The following is a 12,677-nucleotide window of genomic DNA, read 5'->3' on the forward strand; positions in this document are numbered from 1 at the left end:
ACGTTGTACATGTACTTAGCCGTCTCAGACCATGCCCTCAGTGCCGTTCTCCTTGCTGAGCGAGACGGCGTGCAGCTCCCAGTTTACTTCATTAGCCATGTTCTTAAAAATGCTGAACTCCGGTACCCCATGGTTGAAAAATTTGGTCTTGCTTTGTATATGGCATTTAAAAAATTAAAGCCTTACTTTTTGGCACAACCGGTGGTGATCTACACGGACCAGCCACTCAAGCGGCCAATGTCTACCTTGGACTCATCCGGGAGAATGTTCAAATGGGCTATTGAAATGAAAAGCCTTGAAATCACTTACGAACCAAGAAAGGCAGTGAAGGGTCAGGCGTTTGCCGACTTCATTGTAGAAATGACTCGTCCGGTGGCTCCGGATAATTTTGATCAGGTTTGGAAAGTGTATGTAGACGGGAGCTCTACAAAGAACGGCTGTGGTGCAGGTGTAATTTATGAGTCTCCTGAAGGAGACAGATTTGAGTATGCACTACGCTTCAAGTTTCAGGCCTCTAACAATGAGGCGGAATATGAAGCCCTGCTAGCCGGCATGCGTATGTGTAAGGCGGCGGGGGCCATGAAAATTGACACCTACTCTGATTCTCAATTGGTTGTTAGCCAGTATGAGGGAAGTTATGAGGCTACCCATCCGGCTATGATCAAATATCTTCAGGCAGTCAAAGAGGAGCCGGGGCACTTGAGGAATTCCGGCTGAACCAAGTTCCTAGGTCTGAAAATAACCAGGCGGATGCGTTGTCAAAACTGGCATCTTCCGCCTGCCATGATACGCCTCGGTCTGTCTTTTGGGAAGTTCTGGAAAAGAGAAGCATCAATGAAGATCCCATTGGAGTTTTGGACCGAAGCTCTACCTGGATGGATGGCATCCGGGCTTATCTCTCAGACGGCACATTTCCTGATTCGCCACAGGAAGAAGCCGTCCTGAAGAAGCGAGCTGCAAGCTTTGAGTTGAGAAATGGAGAACTCTTCAAGGCGGGGTTTCTGAAGCCTTTGTTGCAGTGCGTCACCCCAGAAAAGGGGAAAGAAGTTCTCGAAAACTTGCACTCAGGATTCTGCGCCTCTCACATAGGCGGCAGGTCCCTAGCCGTCAGAGCCAGACGACATTACTTTTGGCCCACTCTTGAGGCAGACGCCAAGGAATTGGTGAAAAAATGTGACAAGTGCCAAAAGTTTGGAAAACTTATTCATCGACCGGCTACTGATCTGACGGCCATCCACAGTCCAATCCCGTTTGCAAAGTGGGGTATGGACATTTTGGGTCCCTACACGCCTGCTCCAGGCGGAAAGCGCTATATCTTAGTGGCTGTGGATTATTTCACCAAGTGGGTTGAGGCTGAGGCGGTTAGAAACATCAAGACCTCAGACGTCATTTCTTTCATCTAAAAGAATGTTATCACCCGGTACGGGGTACCCATGTCTATGGTGTTTGATAATGGTCCTCAGTTTGAGACGCCTCAGCTAAAAACTTGGTTGGGAGATCAGGGGATCTCAAGTTATTTTGCATCTGTTGGTCGGCCCCAAGCAAACGGCCAAGTTGAAGCTTTCAACAAAAGCATCTCAGACGGCATCAAAAAGAAAATAGAAAGAGCCGGTGGCTTATGGGCAGAAGAATTAATCCATGTCCTATGGGCCATCCGGACAACAGCGAAAGGGGCAACCGGTGAAACCCCATTTCTCATGGTTTACGGTGCTGAAGCCGTCTTGCCCATCGAACATTACGAGCCGACTCTCAGAATCATGCTGTATGATGAAGAGGCAAACTGGGAAGCAATGCGCCTGGCATTGGATTCACTCCCAGAACGCAGGGGCAATGCCGCCTTGCGTCATGAGATTTACCGTCTGAGAATGACTAGAGCCTACAACAAAAAAGTACACAAGCGTCCTTTGAAAGTTGACGACTTAGTGTTACGAAAAATGGAGGCAATCGGTAGGGCCAATGAGCTGGGGAAGCTAACCCCAAATTGGGAAGGCCCCTACCAGATCTATGAGGAAGTAAGGGATGGTACCTACCGCCTGGAAACTCCAGACGGCAGGCGTCTGCCAAGAACTTGGAATGTAGACAATCTAAAAAAGTACTGCTTCTGAGATTGTAAACTTTTTGTAAACAGTGAGTCAATTAATGAAGATTCAGATTTTGTTTGCAAAATTGAGTTATTGTTTGATTATCCATCCGGGTCATACCCAGACGGATTCCCCATCTACCTGACTAAGTTCGATACTTAGTGAAGGTTACATTTGTTTATCCGCCTGGGTAATGCTCAGACCCCTTGTTTACTTAGGTTGGATACTTTGTTTATTCAACTGCTTAACATGATCCGCCTGGGTAATACTCAGACGGATTCTCCAATTTTCTAAACTAAGTTTGATACTTAACATGATCCGCCTGGGTAATACTCAGACGGATTCTCCATTTTTCTAAACTAAGTTTGATACTTAACATGATCCGCCTGGGTAATACTCAGACGGATTCTCCATTTTTCTAAACTAAGTTTGATACTTAACATGATCCGCCTGGGTAATACCCAGACAGTCTCGTTTGATTAAAAAACTAAGTTCGATACTTAGTGTAAATTCAACACTGATTAAGAAACTAAGCACAAAAACGTTTAGTGGCTACACAACCGGTCTCAAACAAGACCAGAGGCTAAAAAGGCCGGATGGTTGCTCTTTTTATAAAATCGCCTGTCCCAACATGGACAAAGGCGTCCGGCGACACCTCTCCGGGTGCAATCGTCGCAGAGAACAGATTCTGTCGGTTCTACGTATCCATGCAGACGGCAAAAATTGAACGACCGAATTGGTCAACTCATAGCCGTCTGACCGAAATAACCTACGAAGAACGAATAAGTCTCTAAATACCGGATGCCCATAGGCATCAGTCGGTCACCGGCTGAAGTTCTCACTTAGGTTATCCATTCCAAAAATTGCACCTCACCCCAATTGGGGCAAGAGTTCAATGGCTATGAAATCTCTACCAAGACGGGCATAAGCCGTCTGGGTAGTGACCGAAACGCCTGTGGGTGTACGGCTGTGCACTTGGTTTGGGGCAATCACTACTGTGATTGATTGACTTTACAAACATATCATGCTCTTTGCAGCATCAGACGTTTTCAAGTCAATCAACCAGCTCCAACTGAAACCAATCACACAGCCGTCCAGGGGCAAGGACAGCCAGACTATTGACTAGTTAGGCAAAGAATCGCCGCATGCTTTTCATAAGATAGGCAAAAATTAAAAATTCAAATGCAAAATAATCAAAACCGACTTAGTCGGCGCAATTCATAAAAATCCATCCAACCAAACGGTTGTAATGGATCAAATGTTAACCGGACCTCGTCCGGGAGAAAGAAATTGTTAATTAACACGGCTCCTCAGCCGGTAAATACACAGATACTCGGCACGCAGGCCGGAGAAAGCAAGTTTTGGCATACAGCCGCTGAATAAAGGGAAAATAAAAAGAAAGCAAAGATTGGCATACTGCCGCTGAATGATCACTTCTGGCCTGCAGACGGAGCCTCCTGGTCCTCTCCCTTCTCCTCATCGTCTGAGGGAACTTCCTGCGCTTCGCCAAGACCAGGAAGCTCAGACGCGGACGGCTCAGTGGAGTTGACCCAGGCTTCGAAGGAGGCAGGCTCTGGCTCGCCTTGCTCCCGCAAGTACACCACGTTCTCGGCGTAGCTGTGCGCCAGTGCCCAGACGCGGTAATCTGTGTCTGGGTACAAGGCAGCCCAGGCAATCTTCATACGGGCGTCGTTTTCAGCGTCACTCTCAGCAACCAGGCGGTTTTGCTCCGCCTCCAGGGTTGCTGCAAAGTTCTTCTGAGCCTGCGCAACGTCCTTCTCTAGCCTCTCAACCTTTGACTTAAGTTTGCCAAGGTCCGCCTGGGCCTTCTTGAGCGCCTCATCAGCCTCCTTGGCGCTCTTGTCTGCCTTTTTCTGGGCCTCCTCCGCCCCCTTTTTGGCCGTGTCAGCATCAGCAGCCCGCTGGTCGGCCGCCTTCAGATCTAGCTCCAGCTTTTGGATTTTGGACGCCTGTGTCATAATTATTGCTTTAGTTTCAAGTTCATTTACGATAGTTGAATGCAAAGAAATTTTATCAGCGTCTATGGCAGACTTCTTGGCCCTTTTTACCTCTTCCCGTTTGCGGGAATAAGGACGTTTGAGCCCGTCCACCCGCAGCATGGCCTGCAAAAAGCAGGCGGTATAAGAATTACAGGCGGGGTAAAACACTTGGAAAAAATAACATTGAATTGACAAGTTTCCTACCTCAGCCAGAAGGGATAGAATGCGTTCAAGGTTGAACGTCTCTATCCCAGGGATTTCGTCCTTATTCCTCTTCCGGACGGCCTCCAGCATGGCCTTGGCATGCTTCTGGACGTCTGGCCAGCGGGGAGATTGAGTTTGATCTGCACCACAATCAATAGGTGATGAGTGCGAAACTAAGGCAGCACCTATTTGTTGCCGACCGTCTGAGGATGACGTCTGTTGGGAGTGGGATTTCACCCGTAAAGGCCACCCCAGCTCAAGCGGGGATTCAAAAGGGTTCTTACCTTCAGAGCCGGCCAAGCGGGAGACGCTTGCGGGCGTGGTGAACCCCGCTGCTGCTGAGGGGTTGGCTAGATCAAGGCACACGCTGCCGCCTACCTTCTCGAGTCGCCCCTCTATCCGCATCGTCTTAGCCCCGGCTGAGGCGCCAGGAGTTGACGTAGAGGCGGACTTTTTTATTTTATTGAGAACGGCTGGGGCCTCCTCTCTAGCCCGTTTGAGATTCTTCTCAAACGATTTTCCAACCTCTCCCCCCTGTGGAAATAAACAAGTCAAGGTTAGTATCCGGGCAAGACAATTTATAGGATAAACTTAAGAAAGGGTCAGGCACTCAATACCTTGGCCCTGAGCTCGGCCGCAGCTTTCTCCGCAAGCTCTTTGCGGATGGCTGCAGAAGACCGCTTGGGGGTTTTCTCCGTCTGCAACATGTTCAATGCTTCTTCTGCAAAAAGAAAGAGATTGGTCAAAATCATAAATCAATTCCGATAGAAATATACTACAGACGGTATGAACTCAGGTGCATACGTTTATTAAACATGTGTCCTAGCCCACAGGCGGCTAAGAAACATTCATCTCTGAACCAGGCGCTCATGGGAATCCAGTTCTTTGGGACTTTTATTGTTTCCCCGGTTGACAGAGTTGCGTCTGTGAGGCCGAAAAAGTCTGCCTCGATTATTTTGTCAAAGTCTTCCTCTGGGATCCGGGGAAGAGCGCACTTCCTGCCCAACAGGTCGGGCTTCTTATTGTACAGACGGAATTCATAGTTTTCCCGTCTGGTTGGGGCTGACATCAGGTAGAACCTATGCTTCCAGCCATCGAACTTGGAGACCTTGTCCAAGGTCATCATATATTGCGGCTGCGTGGTTAGAGTATACCACGCTCTCCAGCCGCCTGGGCTCCTTCTGAGGTAATGCATGCTTGCAAAAGCCTCCCAGCCGGGGTTAAGCCCTTGGAACTCGCAGGCGGCAACATACCCCAGAATGTTTGTCCAGGAGTTGGGGGTAAGTTGCCAGAGCCCCAGGCCGTAGCCTCTCAAAATTGCCTTCACCGCCTGGTGAAGGGGGAAGCGAAGGCCGGCTTTGAACGCCGCCTCATAACAGCCAAAATAGCTGTTGGCGTTCTCTTGATCATCCCCCCAAGCGATGGTGCCCAGCTCAGGCGGCACCCGGATCTTATACCCGTCTCCAAGCGGGTGCATTTTCTTAAAGTTCTCTAAGTTCTCCCCCATTTGGATCCGGTCTTTGGAGGAGACGTGGATGCAGAAGGGATCGTCCTTCTCACTCCATTTTTTCCTTTCCTCCTCCTCGCTATCCGGAAGAGGGGGCAAGTCATCGCTGCTCTCAGAGGTAGAGGCGGAGCTGTCACTCTCCGTCTCCCCCTCACTTTGGTCCATGGGGGCAGAGGCGGCATCGTTGCCGCCTTGGTCACACTCTTCCAAGAAAGAGTCAGCAGGGGTTGAAGGGGCGCGCGGAGGGGATCTCTCCAGAGTCGTCTGGTCTCCCTGACCAGACGTTTCTCCCTCAGGCGTTTGGCCGCCTGAGCCTTCGCTTCTGTAATTTGGATCATTGGCCGTCTGCATTGTCCGAGCCATGGTGTCCTGCACAGACACATAACTGGTCGGAATCCATGGCAAAGGGTGGTCCCAACACCCCAAGCCGGCACTCCCAATCCTAGACTCAGCCGTCCCAGGTGACCGGCTGGACTCTAACCTAGGTTGTGCCGTGTGTGTTGGTGATGCATCTATTTATTGCAAGAAATATATACAAGCGGCGAAAAGAAGAAAAGAGCTGAGAGAGACAGAGACGGTACCTTTGGATCTGATATTCGAAGGGAGGCGGGTCCGGCTGGGTTGCGGAAGAACAAAGTTTCTTGCTTGCGCCTGACTCAAATGGATGACTTCTGCTCTCTCAAAGTTTTTCTCTCTAGAAAATTTTTGTAAAACGTACAAAATTATGAGGGTAAAACGGCTATATATAGAGGGTAAATACGGGGGCATTTCCGTAATTTACCTGGAAGGTGAACGGTTACTCTGTAGTGGTAAAATTACCGCCAACCGGAGAGTGACGTGTGTCACAGATGCCACGTGGCGTGCCACGTCACATCTGTGAGGGGCAAATGTTTAGGGTATTTTCACCCTGCCACGTGGTCCAATCAGAGGGTGACACGTGTCAGCCCCAGATTGGCCCAAAAGGGACCAATTCCCGCTCGACACGTGTCCTCCCAGAAATCAAGGGAAAAGGCGGCCAAAGGCCTGAATCTCGAGAATGCCGCAAAACGGCGCAGCCCACCAATGATTAGGGTTTAATGACCTAATCAGGGGCACAATTCCCAATGACCCTATAAATAGGGAGATGTCCCTCATTTTGAGGGACACGTTTTTACCATTTTTAATACACCTGCATTCTCTTACATCAGAGATACACCTGAGCTTGGAATCCGAGCAGATACCCATAAATTTCCGTACTCTTTATTCCTTTTCAAGTTACTAACTTGATCGTTGGAGGCGGAGCACCACCCAACAGGTGTCTCCGTTTGTTTTGCAGGTACAGCTCATCCCGGATCAATCTTCGTGTTGTAACTCTCCCGAGGGACAAAAACACCCAAAACAGGACCCAAGAGCTCCTCGACCTCGAGAGAGAAGACGCTGATATCGTTGTCAAACGGTAGCGCAACAGAGCTAAACTCTAGTCCCGTAATGAGACTGAAGTTGGTCGGGGTGACCATCATCTCACCCCAAGGAAAGTGAAAAATGTTGGTGGTGTCCCAAAAGAACTCCACCAAAGCACGAACCACATGGTGACCCCCATTAGAGGAAATCATAGCCTCTGAGGTCTCCAAGAGTGCAGTCAGTCCGCAAGACTCCCATAGAAGTCTCGCCTCGTCGTCATTGGCGATGTACATCTTGTACAAGTCGCCCAAGGTGTTGCAACCGGAACCATGGCAGGGCGTCCTCCCAACTGTGATACCCCGTCTAACCCTCTTAGAAATGTGGTGAATGGGAGAGAAGTACAAAGTCCGCTCGTCCCACTCAGGGAGTCGGCCGAGAGAAGTGGACGGATCGGCATCATCCTCTACGGGCTTGTGCTCACGTCGAACGTCTCAGGACCGCGAACCCGAACCTCGCAGTCTAACCATGCTACAATGTGCAAATTATCATAAATTAAGGTTCTATAGTATCTAAAATTCGCCTAGCTGCATGATACTATGTTCGCAAAAAACAGAGTAGGTAGTAATAAAAACAGAGCACAAATCCTAATTGAGCATATACGGCATTTTTTCAAGCATTCAAACAATTTCTTGCCATACTATAGTAATTATTGTGACAAATTGGACAAGAATTGCTGGCAAAAACGTCAAGAACAAGCCACATTGTCTTCCCGACCTTAAGAGGTCCAACAATGGTGATGTGTTTGTTTCTTCACCAAATTGAGTCAAACAAGTCTCAAATTACTCCTAAGGAAATATACAAACATAATCAAGCACTTTCATGGCATAAAATTTGAAAAACAAAAGAGAATTAAGCAATTTAAGTTTCGAATTTTAAAGAAATTTATGAACAAATACATGTAAAATTCATTAAAAAACGGGGTGAGTTTGAAGAAAACTTACATAGATCGGGAAAATGAATGGAATAAGCTTTGATTTGCAACAAATTTGAGTGAATTTGGTTAAGAAATGAGCAAGAACGATCCAAATGAAGTTCTAAGCGATTTTCGAGTAAAACACGAGCAGCAGCAGCGAAAATTAAGAAGAGAAGGGTATTTATGGAAAACCCGACTCTAGCGCCAAGCGACATACCATAGCGCCAGTCGATAAGACTTAGCGCCTGGCGCTAGTGTCTGGCGCTACAGCTAAATATGCGGCGCTAGCGTTATTTCAGTGGCGCCAGATTGTCTAGCTACTCAGTGCGGTTATTCCAACCTCTTGCAATATATTTTGGGTTCCTTGGTACGCCAGTTAGCCCCTCTAAGCAATTTGACATGATTTTAGTAATCGGCTTGATTACAATTACATAAAGTGATCGACCTGATGAGTGATCGTCTCACTTAGCTTAAAGCGCCAAAGCATTGGTTCATCGCAAAGCACCGACATAATGGTTCATATAGCAAGGCACCGACATACTGGTTCATTCAGCAAAAGACACCGACATACAAGTTCAAAAGCAGCAAAAGCGCCGACGTACAGGCATAACGGAAGCAAAGTTGAAGCAAGCTTTTAAAGTTCGAAAAGCGTAGGTCTTAGGTAATTTTCCTTAGAATATTATCGCAACAAACGAGGATAGCTTCAAGCGAGGATATCTTCGGCAGCGTTCCCTAGCTTGCGAAGAGTTGTCAAAAGCAACTAAATGTGATTTCAAGCGAAGTTGTCTTCTATTGTGTTCCCTAGCTTGCGAAAGATTGTCTTCGATGGGGTTCTCTAGCTTGCAGAAGTCTATCATAGCGGAATTGGAGGCAGTTACAAGCGTAGAAGTCTTCAGGCGACATTCTCTAGCTTGCAGGAGGTCGTCAAAAATACAGATATACGGCAATACGTCAGCAAATCGATTACCCTCAGAGACGTGTGCTCGACGGTGCAAGATACACGTTTCTTAACTCTTTTATCTGTTTAACTAACGCTATTTTTGCAGTTATCGGCGTTACAAGAATGGTTTAGGATCGCAAAACGTTTTGAATCATTCTCCGTCCCTATCGATATTTTCACTTTTGTTTTCAAAACTTATGTTTCTCCAAACTCAGTCAAAGTGGGGGCTTCTGTAGACATCCATTTGTGTCTCCCAAAAACCAAACCCGCTGATGAGTACCTTTCACGTCGAATCATAATCGAATGAAGTAAAAGTGTGGAAAGTTTATTGTTGCGGATGGTTTTAATTTCTTTGCTTTTCTCTCTGTTTTTGAAAACCTATTTTAAGAAAACAGCCAATCCATTTTGGTAGGTCCATGATATGGGTCTAATAATGGTGCACTTTGACGGGGCTTGAAAAGATCTTTCCAACGATATATTATAAGCCTAATTTCGATGAATAATAAGGAAGTTATGGCCAAATTACTAAACTGGGCTAGGTTTGAGCCTTATATGCGGCCCAATGTTCTAGAGGAGGGCCTAATACAGATTTATCATTCCTAATGCAATTAGGAATGGTTTTAGTCTTCTAGATTCTTCTAGAAGGTTCTTTTCATTCCTAATTCAATTAGCATTAATAAATTGACTTTTGTTGACTTTTTAGGATTTTAATCAGAATAAAAGAATGTTTTTGAGGAAAATGCGATTTTATCCTCCTTTACGATTAAATTTTATCTGAATTTAGAAGACGCGTAAAAAAACTGTTTAGCGCCTGGCGCTAAGCTTGGCGCTTGGCGCCAGCGTTAGCGTCCGGCGCTAACTTCGTTTTTCATGTCAGAATTCTAGTTTATTTTTCTATCTTTTTGGCTGATTTTCTCTATAAATAGCCTCCTAAAAACTCTGTTTTCATCAATTCTCATCTACGATCTACAATCATCAGCTCTCTAATTCTCTTCTCTAAAGCTTTCTTTCTCTTTTTTCTAAACCAATTTTATACAAAATTCCGCATTAACAAGATCTAGACACACCTAGCATAATTCGAAGTTGCCTTCGCCCTAGACGTGACAGGTTTGATATTTCAGAGGGTTTGGTCCCAAATCTTTATTTCAATTATTTAATTTAATTGTTGTTTATTATTTTTTTTGAAGTTACTAAAGTGTGTATTTTGTTATTAGAAAGAGATATGAGGCATCCAAGTAAGTGCTTTAATTGTTTGCATTGTTATTATGATATAGAAATCATGTCTAGATTGTAATTATGATTCCTAGTGTCATGTTAGGGCGTTTTGATCTTCCTAGTATCATGTTTTGGGTAATAACTATAATTTCTAATATCAAATATGACAATTGTGATTCCTGCGATGCTTCCTATTCTCTTTCCTAATATTCATGTTAGTATCATGTTAGGGCTATATATTTGATCTTTGATGTTTAGTGACATGCTAGGGTTTGTTATTAATCTTGTTAGTATCATGCCTAGGATCTTGCTATTATTATGCTTTAACATGATTAATTTTATTATGATGATTTTTATTGTCATGATTATTATTTATTGTTATTGCTTGATCACACCTTTTATGCATGTTTAAAGGAAATTTGTACTTGTAATCACGCTTAATAAGATAATTAATAATCTCGTTTAGGGTTAATATGATTATAATTCAAGTGATCGCCAATATTAGTTTTATTTGTGCATTAATATTCAACCAACATGGATAAACAGGTTTAGGGTTAATCCTATTGATTGCATGTTAGTCAGAAAGCACACATGAATACGAGAAGAATAAAGTAGAGGCCTATTATTAGGGCAGGTTCAATCTCTTTTAGGTTGGATTTGTACCTTCATCCCCGAACTACCAGTCATGGTTCAAGACCTATTGGAGTTGACGATCTCCTGGATCGTTAAGGGGTGTAACCTTCACCTCGTGAACGGTTTACAAGTTCCTAAAACTTGTTGGCGATTCTTTTTCTCTATCTTATTTCCCTTTGGACGCCACCATACTTTAGTGTATGATCATAGTAGGGTTCAAGCTAGGGATAATGCTTAAAATATTCCCTACAACACTCAACTCTCATTTATGTGGCGAGTAAAAGATGTACTCGATCGCTCTCCAACCAACCCCTTTACTGTGAACAATGCCCTCCCAAACTCACACTCTCGTTTGTTTATAGAGAATATCACTCAACCTAAATAGTCGACTCGAAATATATCAAGTCATCCTTTGCATTGACAAACAACTACTTTCACATCTACACAATTCTATGCACAAAGGTCGGAAGGTCTTTAAAGTTTGTAATGTAAGGCTAGGGTAAAGGGTATTAGGAAATATTTGGGAAAATGTGAGAGTAATGCCCAGCTTAAGGGAGCCAAATTCCGAATAAAACCAAGGTCAAAAATAAATAATGACCAATCATCTTCAAAATACTCAACTCCACCAAAAATTCACCAAATACAACTCCAATCATAACAAAAAATCCCAACACTTACAATTTCACTCATAAAAATATAACAATGAAAAATTGAGTGAATAAAAAACTTTATTTTTTAAACTTTGAATTTTTTATTGAAACTCATCATTTTTTTCTTTTGATCAACCTTCAACTAGAACATTTGAACATTAAACAATTTTATTTTTTCTATTTGAACTTTTTTTCCTTTTGAAAATCACTTATTTTTTTCACTTTTATTTTCTTCTTGAACTTTTTTTTTTTCATATCATCATACTTTATTTTTTTCAAGAAAATTAAACTTTCAAATTCATTAAAAATAGACCACGATAAAAAAACAACATAACTTCTCAAAAACCCACCCACATTGTGCAAATAATAAGCAGACTACAAACTCTCTCACCTCACTCACTAATAGCTCCCCCCAAGCCAAGCTTAAGACTAGTTACCAATGGGGCTAAATAGGCTTGTAATGTGGTTAATAAACAATAAAAGGGCACAAGCAACAACATGGGTAGAAAGAAGGGAACAAATGTATCTAATATAATCTGAAAGCCACCTAAAAGAATAAACGCCTTAGTCCTCCACAATGTGCATAATAGTGAGTCGTATAAAGATTACTCATAGTCACAAGTCAATACTCAGATTCATTGATATACCATGAACTAACACACATTCCTTACCAAATCAACTAGCCAAGCGCTATATTAACAAGTAGTTGGACAAAATTGACGCATGTTAAGGTTCCAAGGCAATCAAATATCAAATCATGATCAACTAATCCTATATATTTATCATCAATAAAAAAGAATCAAAACAATTTTCAAGAATGGGGCACAGGGAATCATGATTTTAAAATCATTGGAAGGCATTTTTGGATTTTTGATTTTTCACTTTTTTGATCAACTACACTAAAAAGCAATTAAAATAAACAAAAAAACACCAAAAAAAATAAATTAATTAAAAGAGAGTGAAAGATATACCATATTAACACGAGAACCTCCCCCCAAGCTAAATCAGACAATGTCCTCATTGTCTTAAAGGGAAGCTAGTAGTCAAGGTGACTACTCCTCAATATCACAAGAATAATGTCACCAAAGCGTCGA

This window comes from Chenopodium album, chromosome 8 (genome assembly GCF_948465745.1).
Source record: "Chenopodium album chromosome 8, dcCheAlbu1.1, whole genome shotgun sequence".
Taxonomy (NCBI): Eukaryota; Viridiplantae; Streptophyta; class Magnoliopsida; order Caryophyllales; family Amaranthaceae; genus Chenopodium; species Chenopodium album.